General features: G+C 39.1%; 2 long non-coding RNA genes across 2 annotated transcripts in view; both read right to left on the reverse strand.

Annotated features, from left to right (window-relative positions):
- Nucleotides 1–3,817: 3,817 nt before the first annotated feature.
- Nucleotides 3,818–9,064, reverse strand: part of LOC106950991 (uncharacterized) — a 9,206-nt gene continuing 3,959 nt past the window's right edge. The window contains exon 4 of the long non-coding RNA XR_001425725.1: nucleotides 3,818–3,829. This is a non-coding gene — a long non-coding RNA (uncharacterized LOC106950991). The remainder of the gene's footprint in view (nucleotides 3,830–9,064) is intronic.
- On the reverse strand, nucleotides 8,211–8,886 carry LOC106950990 (uncharacterized). The gene is made up of 3 exons (XR_001425724.1): nucleotides 8,616–8,886; nucleotides 8,413–8,514; nucleotides 8,211–8,324 (listed from the first exon to the last, which is right to left on the reverse strand). It is a non-coding gene; the product is annotated as an uncharacterized LOC106950990 (long non-coding RNA).

Consider the following 9,064-nt stretch of genomic DNA (forward strand, 5'->3'; position numbering starts at 1 on the left):
AGCAGTTGGGCACAATATCGCAACACCAACACTGTGAATGAAAGAATGACTGGGGCAGCCTACTATATAAAGTACTCGGGGACCACTTTCTTATCCACATTTGAAGAATACGGAACAAATCACATCCTGTATTGGCTCAACATGGGACGCTACATTTAACAGCCAAATACGGAATACTTTTGCGTTCCCTCGCAAAAGGTTTTGCGTTCCCTCGCAATAATTTGCTGATCAGTTCCTGCGGCATTATTTATCCTGTAAGCCTTTTTTGCGGGGGCCGCCGTACTTTCTGCTTTAATACAAGCTTATAAGGTTTTTCCATGGACGAGTTATTATCGCAGGGTAATAAGTCATCTGATTGTGTCTCCATTGTGTTCGTGTCTGAATGGTTTAAAGGGCTGCTTTCAGTGCCGTTCCATCTTAGCCTTAAAAGACATAAACATGCAGTAAATAAATCGATTTTCAATCAGTTTTTTGCACCAAAGAGTTAATAATAAGCTTGTATTAAAGCAGAAAATACGGCGGCCACCAGAGGCTTACAGTATCAATTATGCCGCATGAACTGATCAGTAGATTATTGCGAGGGAACGCAAAACCTTTTGCGAGGAGACGCAAAAGAAAAAAAAATCCCCATGTCCCCTGGAGGGCTCCGTATAATGTAACAAAAGGCAACATCACTATGCAATTAATTAGATTAGAATTCAAAATAGTGTCTAAAGAAGAATATTTTGTAAAATAGGAGATTTCTATCTAGCTAGATTGTCTTTTACGGAGCCCCTAAGGGTACATGAGAGAAAAGAAAAAAAAAGAAATCTCGACCTACTTTCTCGAGATCTCGACTTATTTTGTGGCACTAAGGCAGGCAAGACGCCTCAGACGGAGAAATGACTTTTGTCTCTTTGCATTTGCATGATATCCTCCTCTGGGACAACGCAAAAAATTATATAAGTCCTCCTCCATGATGTAGACACACTCCACCACGTTTACCGCATAAAAAATGCCTTTTCCCCCAAAAAAAGTAACTCACAATTTTTCAAACATTTCTCTGGATCTCGAGAAAAAAGGTCGGGATCTCGAGAATATAAGTCGGGATCTCGGGATCTCGAGAAAGTTTCTCGGGATCGCGAGAAAGTAAGTCGGGATTTCTTTTTTCCATGTCCCGTTAGGGGCTCCGTAGTCTTCCACTTTATCCAAAAGCAGGATGTGAAATTTTTTGTCCCTTTTTTTCTCAACATTTTTCTTGCGACTCTGTTGACTATTTGCAGCATAAAGTTTGACGGTTCTGCATCATGCCCCAATATCTCAGCAATGGGATGAATTTTGCATTGCTCTGAGACGTTTGGTCATTTCTGACTTTTCAGAGTCACATAAATCTCCGTTTGGTCCATTTATCCAAAAAGACAGAAGGTGCCTAATTATTATGCCCACCGTGGTGTAGGATGTAGACCCTCCCTCATTACACAGCTCCATATTAATATTATCCATAATATTAAATACTCCTAACAGTATTTAAGCCTGTTGGGAGGCTTAGATACTCCTCATAATTACCTACACAATGTAAAATAATTTGAAACTCTTGAGAAAAAGTTCTCTTAATTCAAACATGCTTTTTCTTTCAGAGGAAGATCCCAGCCTCTCCATCCAGCTGACTGGTTCCAGGTGGAAACATCTTTTTGTTTCTGTTCAAAACATCAGGTTGGTTAGTGGCACTAATTAACTTTAGTACCTGCTTTTCACACATTTAAATCAAATATGCAAAAGTAAAAAGTGTTTAAATAATTTCAAGACATCTTTTCAACCATTGTCATTGCACTGACAGATGGTTTGTGTCTTGGTTTGCATCCCTTGACTAATCATTCCTCACAGTGATTTATTTTTTACAGTGTAATTGTGTGCTCTGAAATCAACTCAGACAGAAAAAAAGATCATTTCTATAGAGATAGAACACATTGAATTAAACAAAACACAATCAGAAGATTTAAGCTAACATGACTGTTAATGCCAGATTAATTATAGAGCTGTTTGTTCTCTCAGTCAGAGGTCCAAAACAGTCTGCTGCCTCCATGGCAGTCCTGTTCCAGTGCTGCTGTCCACGGCCTAAATTCAATTAGGCGTCCGGATTTGAGATTACAGAGGCTTAGAGAGGGCATTAGAGGTCACAGGGGTGTTAATGATCCCAGCAGATGGGCTGGGATCAAGAATACAGTGTGACATTTGGTAATACACGAAGAGCAGAAACAGTTACCTTTGGCTGTCATAAATATACTTGTTTATAGGTGATTGTCTTACGTATGACAGCTACACAAACCAAACTGATTCAGATCTTAAATAATAACTACAACTCAAATCAACTTTTCTATACACACATTTTTAAAGTAGTTCTTTCAGGGTGCTGTCTTTACATTTCTGTTTAAATATTGATATTTTTGTCTACATTTATTTAATTCAGCAAAATTTTGACCAAGCGGTAGAGTTTGGTCAATAGCTGTGTCACGGTCCCAGTTCGGGTATAAAATACGCCGCCTGGTGGTGAGCATTGATTAATAGCGATTCTTCAGCTTTGCACATGTTTGATTCCTTTGGTTTGTGGACCACTGCTCGGACTGCAGAGCTCAGGAGGTGGGAGGAGCTAAGAGCAGCAACACAGAAAAAAGTTGCTAGATCTGTTGACAGTCACTTGCTAGAGGGTTAAGGAAGGCTCACTACATATAGCAACAAAATCTTACGTTCTCCGCAGTGTTTTCGCTCCGCCGTGCCCCTCTGTGCCTCTTGGCTCCGCCCACTTTGGTTTAATTTTTCGATATTTGTCTGGGAGTGAGGCTATGCTGTCATAGAGGTGTTAGTTCAACTTTAAGAATGAAAACTCTTAACAGGGTTCAGTAGTAGAATAGTAGAACATTTAGTAACAGATAAAACCTGCAAAACAAGCCCAAATCATGACACCTACACTGGCTCTACAGCTGGGAGGAGCTGTTTGTGTTATAAGACTGGCATTAGTTTTCTCTATGCACATCACTAATTAAGGTTGACCTTCTCTACTTTGTGTTTCATCTGTGTTCTGAGAACTATGCTGCCATTTTCAGACCTTTAAAACAAACCATGCTTGTTGAGATTTTTTTTATTATTATTATTGCTATTCCTCTCTCCTGAGCATTCATATTAACATGCCCAGTGAGGCCTGTAGAGCCTGACAGAGCTCTGGGGTCTCAGGGTCAGTTCTCAGAGCAGTGCAGACTTCTGGGTGAACAAGTTGGGACATCGGCTCCTGGGAAGGTTGCAAACTTTCACATGTGTTTTCCATTCATATCAAATATCTTTCACTGTAGAATGATGGACTTAGACCTCAGTCTGTGCATTTGACCAGCAGCACGTACATCCTGTTTACAAGACATGGAAACTGTAGGAATCAACTATTCACTGTCTTTGAATTATTTTTAGCTTCTGTCTTACTGTAGCTTTCAGGCCTTGCTGAGCTACAGTTGATCCGTTTCATTCTGATTTGTGAAATTCCAGGACTGACTCTACTTATTTCTGTGAAGGAGTTCTAGCTGCAGAACTCTGGGTAGGCATGTGCAGTTGAACATCACCAAGCTGTTTTCCATTTCATCAGAATTGGGCGCGGTAGGTATGTAACGCGGTGCTATCTGACTTTTGAGGACTTTCCAAACACGTTGACGGCACATTGTCTCTCTCTCTCAGCATTCAGACATAACAGCATCCTTTTTGCTGAGACATCAGCATTTCACAGCCAACAGCTGCTCTGAGGAATAGTTTTAGGTCAAGACCCCCGCTGTAATGAAAGCGTTCTGTAACAAAATGTTCTTCCAGAACTCTTCTGTTCTCTCATCTTAGTCGGGGGTTCTGGAAGGCCAGCTTTCCTCTCACATTCTCTACTTGCAGCTGCAGCGCCGTAGCTGTCTGCCAACATCTACATCCATCCTGGAGCAGGATCCGTCCTCAGTCCAAGTGTCCTCCACCTGCTGAGTCTTCCCTTCTGTTCATTAAAAATAACTGGGTGATGAATCAGCTGCATTGTGCTGAAAAACTTCAACCCACTGAGCTAAAGTCCTGACCTTACTCTAAATCTGAAGTGGATTCTTGAGAGTTTTACATGATGCAGATTAGTTGATGTAAATCAGGATAAATATGTGGGAACTTCATAGTTCTGCCACTCTGGGGTATCTTAAAGCAACAGCTCCTCCGGCTTGGTGGTTAGATCATCTGGAGAACTCATCTGGAACCCACAGCTGCCTCGTTTGCTTTCAACCCCCAGATAATAGAAATATGTATTTGATTTATTTAGAGCTTCTTATTTAGAGCTTTTGGCGTGGGAGTCTTCGTTAATCTTTTCCGGAATTTTTATCTGTTTTTTTTTTTTGTTTTTTATTTTGGATGGTTTTTCTGTCTATAATTTATGTCACAGCAGGCTTTTTGTTCCCCTGCTGTCATGGGAACAGTGTTAAAGGAAGTTTCTCATTTTGAGAAGTACGTCACTAAAATCTTTACTTAAAGAAATCTTTTATTAAATCATTCTGAATTATAGCAACAAGTAGCTAAAAATGTTCTCTGAAATTGTTACATTTCTTCCTTCTTTCCTTCTGTCCTATGATGAAACTGACTCTAACGAGGATCCAGGAATTGAAACAGAGACAGGCCCACAGCATCACACATTCTGCACTGTACTGTAGTTTAACAGTTCAGTTCAGTTAAAAAAAAAACAATTAAAAAAACTTAATTTATTCATAAAGGAATAAATTAAATATTGTCATAACTCATCATCCAAGTACTTTAAGTAGTTGATGTTGATGAAGATGTCATGGGCAGGAAGGATCAATGTGTCAGAAGAAGCCTCTGACTGAAGACTGTTGCTGTTTGACAGCCTCATGGCTATCATGACGTGCTAACATGCTAACAGCGCAGTATCTGGGCTTTTAGCATGTATCAGTAACATGTAGTGGATGACTCCCTCGCTTGCTAATAACTATTATTATAGTTGTTAGCAGCTATGCTAATCCACATCATTTGCTTTTTCCGCTCCTCTCTGTCTATAAAACCAAAACTGATTAATTCAATGTAGTCTTCAAAAGTCTCATAATTTGTTTGTTTTAGTTCAGCTAACCTCAAGTGTCACATGACCAGACCTAATACACTCATCGCAAATGAAAAGTGTGGAGGTTCCTCCATCTTTTCCCAAGTGTTAGTATTTATTTAAATGTTTTTATATAATATATTTAGAATTTTACTTTTTTTTGGTGGTAGTTATTGCATTAGGTTGCTTACTAATTTGGGTGCACAGATTTAGTAAACACCTTATGTTTATTTAAGATCATTAACTATTTTTGTTTTGCTGAGTTTGAAGGACTGGCTGGCAGAAGATGATTGGTTGAAAGGCAAACCAGGAAGTGGAACAATCCATCAGGCTAATGGAAGCAGGAGACTTGATAAAGAATCTGCCTCTCTCTAATAGAGAGCATAATTGCTAAAACCTTTTTGGTATTAGGCTATTTTGTTTTCATAGTTGTGTTAAAGTCAAAATGTTTTAGTTTAAATCTGTTATGTTTATGCATTATTTGTCTTTGTCTCTTCTCCCACCCCTCCTCGTTTGTGTAGACTAGCCTGTGTGTATAAATTCCCCTGTGTAATTCATTGTGTGAGGTCAGTTTTTGGTTTGTTATGCTGAGTTATGTTTGCCTTAGCTGATTTCTTTTGGGCCTGTTTTGCTATATTTTTTAGATTTATTGTTGAAAACCTTTTGTTAATATTTTTTTTTTGAAAAAATAAATAGAAAATATTATTTTTATATGCCTTTGTCCTTGTGCCTTACTGGTGGGACCGTAACAAAAAGCATGTGATGAATGAAGTGTTACACACATCACATACATATGGTTAGACAAATTATACTTCTAAATTTACTACAAAACATTTTTACTGGTCCAAGTGAAAAAATTAAAGACTGGGGAAAAACAGGCAGAAAATAGTTTATCCCAAAGACAATAAAAGAGGAATGAACTGCAGTGTGAGAAGTAGCCAGCTTATAGAAAGTCCTTGAAGTTAGAAATGTAGCAAAACTCAACACACTCTGATATTGCAGGAAGAAGAAAATACTCATAAACAACTTTCAACTTTTTAAATAAACCAGAATCTTTCTGTCTATCACAGAAACCACAGAAAACATCCATTTAAATGGGCAGAGCTGAGAAACGCTGCTGGTTGCTTTTCCATAGCACTATCACTAACCCTGCAGCTTCCATAACCAGCTAACTCAAAAAGCCAGCGATGTGTTGTTTTATAGCAGTTGTGTAACTCTAGATTTCTGGGCACAAAGCAGCAGCGGTTCATTCTCTGTGCAGTCATCAGACATGCAGGCCTGCTGCATTCTAACAGGCCTGCAGTGCTGCTGCTCTGCATGCTGCTGATAGCTGAATAATCCCAGGGACACAGACAGCTACAAAATGGGATGTGATTACATTTATTTGTAGCACTAAACATGTGCAAGTGCTGATGAAAGGTCTGGGGGAAAAACAAGGAAATTATCCACGATCTAGAATCCTGTCTATTGTCAGCTGCATGCAGAAGGCTTTGTAACACAGGCAGTAATAACTTTGTTACATAACCAGGCTTATGTCATAATAAGCTGTGTTTTTTGTAACATGATCAGTTTGAGCAAAGTCTTAAAAAGGAAGAAGAAATGGAAGCTTGTGCCTTGGCTTGCTCTCTCTGCCTCGGCCTTGTTCTGCGCATGACCAGCTGAACCAGCAGCCAGACGAGTCACAGCTCATCTCCATGGATAACTGGAGGCTAACAACATCACACATTCACTTTACCTCAAGCGCTATGCAGGCTTCAGCTGATGACATCAATACATCTCCTCAAAACATGAGCTCAGGTCAGTGCTGAGCCTATCCTAACTGATCACTAGGTGGCAGCCCTAGCTGTGTACCCCTAGTGGATGCTGCTGCCTGCTGTAGAGATGGAAGTGGAGTGTGTAAGAGTGTGTGTGGATCATAATAAATACTTTTTATTTTTGCTTTTTACATTTGTTGTGAAAAACAGCCAACTTCATTTCAGTGCAACTGGATGAAAAACTTCAGTTACTGAGTCTTTCCACTGATTCTCAATTGGATTTAAGTCAGGAATTTGACTAGGACATTCTGAAAAATTAAAATCTTTTGATGTTACCTTCAGTTGTTATGAAAATGACAACATCATAGCCAACATCTGATGCCTTGAAATTGGCTTTCTGTCTCTTTAAGAAGCTCTTATCTCTTTCTGACACACCCTTCAGCATTATCACAACAACTCTCCTCCATGATGCCGTTTACAACAGTTCTTAGAGCGTTGTACTGAGAACTAGTCTTTGGATTAAGAAATAAGACAGAGCTGCACGTTAATAAAAAAAAAAAAGAAAAAGAAAGGTAGAACATCCAAAAGGGCGTCTTGGTTATGTTAGTTATTACAGAATCACTGGGACTGCTTAATGTAGTGTTGTAGCCATTTTTAACTGCTCAACATAAGCACAAGTGTAATTACTCCACTTGAAGTAAGTAAAAGAAACTATTAACTTCACTAAAATTACTCTTACTATTTCCTGGAAAATACACTAGATGTGCAGAAATATAAGTGAAAAAGAAACATAAACTCAATGACATGCATGCACAAGTAATCACAGCTCTAAAAAGCACTTTTAGAAAGTACAAAGGGTCCAAACCTCTAAAATATTTCAAAAAAGAAAAAAAATCAACCAGATAAAGCACTGCCAGTTTGGAAACATTAATGCATAAGAACAAATGTAAGATGTCTCTTTGTGACTTCTGAGCAAACAAACTTATATGGCCTTTACAATTTTGCGGCGAGCTTTGTTTCCGTCTGTGACTTTATAAAGATGCTGAGATCGCCTTTTGATGCTTGCAGCCAGAACTTCAATTCTTCCTGCCAAGTAGTCCGGATCAGATGTGCTAGATGTTGCTGATGATGATAAATAAGACGAATGCAGTTAACATAGAAGTACTTTTGGAACTTCCTCTAATTTTGTATCTGTAATAGCCCCCTTCTTGCCCACTCCTTAACATGGACCCAGTCATCAAGTTGACCGTCAGTCACCGAAAGCTAAATTTTTGAGAACTCCAGATTCTGATGCTGTTCTTGTGGCCTGCATTGCCAATTTCAAATACATAAAAAATTCATAAAAAATACATAAAAAATTCAGCATTAACAAACATCAAATGTTTTCACTACTTTCTGATATCAATGGGTTAGTGAGGTGGCCAAGTTGTCCAGTTTTTGCTAATTCTAGCACATGGCCAAAAGAGTCAGCATGTCTGTCCAGCCTGCAAACAGAAAGAAGCCAACAATAGCAGAGTTTTCCTTTATCATAGTTACTTATACTTTAAGGAAAGCAATCTTTGGTCTTCTCACCAGCTTTTGACAAGCAATCCTTGAGAGAAATGCATTGCACTGCTCAACTTCTTCCCCTAGAGTCAATCCAGCACCATCTTAATATGCTCCACTCCACTTAGCCTAAATAAAAGCATGCACACACAAAGAATATAAACTGAGTCAAAATGTTCAGGCAGTTATGTTTCAGCAAGGTTATTCCATGTCTAGTCAATGTTCCTCACCTTACATTTAAAGTAATGGGCTTTGGCATGGAAAACCGAGAGAAATGGTTTCATTTGAAGCAGGTGTTGGAGCTCAGGACAGCTTTTCATTACTTTTTCAAGATTTGGCCAGTACTTGCATGTTACATCCATCCAAAAAACAAAAAAAAAAGTGACCTGTCTGTTGGCCAGCCTTTGTTGCAAGAACAAGAGGTATGCAAATATCTCACCCCTATACATGTTCAGGGCACTAAGTAGCACTCCATGTCTACACACACACACAGCTTGCTGCTGGATCTGTGAGAGATCTCCCTGGCTGCTGACCATTGCCCACCACAAACACCTCTTCCAGAAACCGAGAATGCATAAAATTCAATCAGGCATGCTGTCATCACAGGCTAAAAGGTTACTGTTGTTGTACATTTACAATCTGTAAGTCTTACATGTTTGGTTGATTTGTGTATGTAGTC

The sequence above is a fragment of the Poecilia latipinna genome, unplaced genomic scaffold, assembly GCF_001443285.1.
Source record: "Poecilia latipinna isolate Pla-1442-1.1 unplaced genomic scaffold, P_latipinna-1.0 Scaffold433, whole genome shotgun sequence".
Taxonomy (NCBI): Eukaryota; Metazoa; Chordata; class Actinopteri; order Cyprinodontiformes; family Poeciliidae; genus Poecilia; species Poecilia latipinna.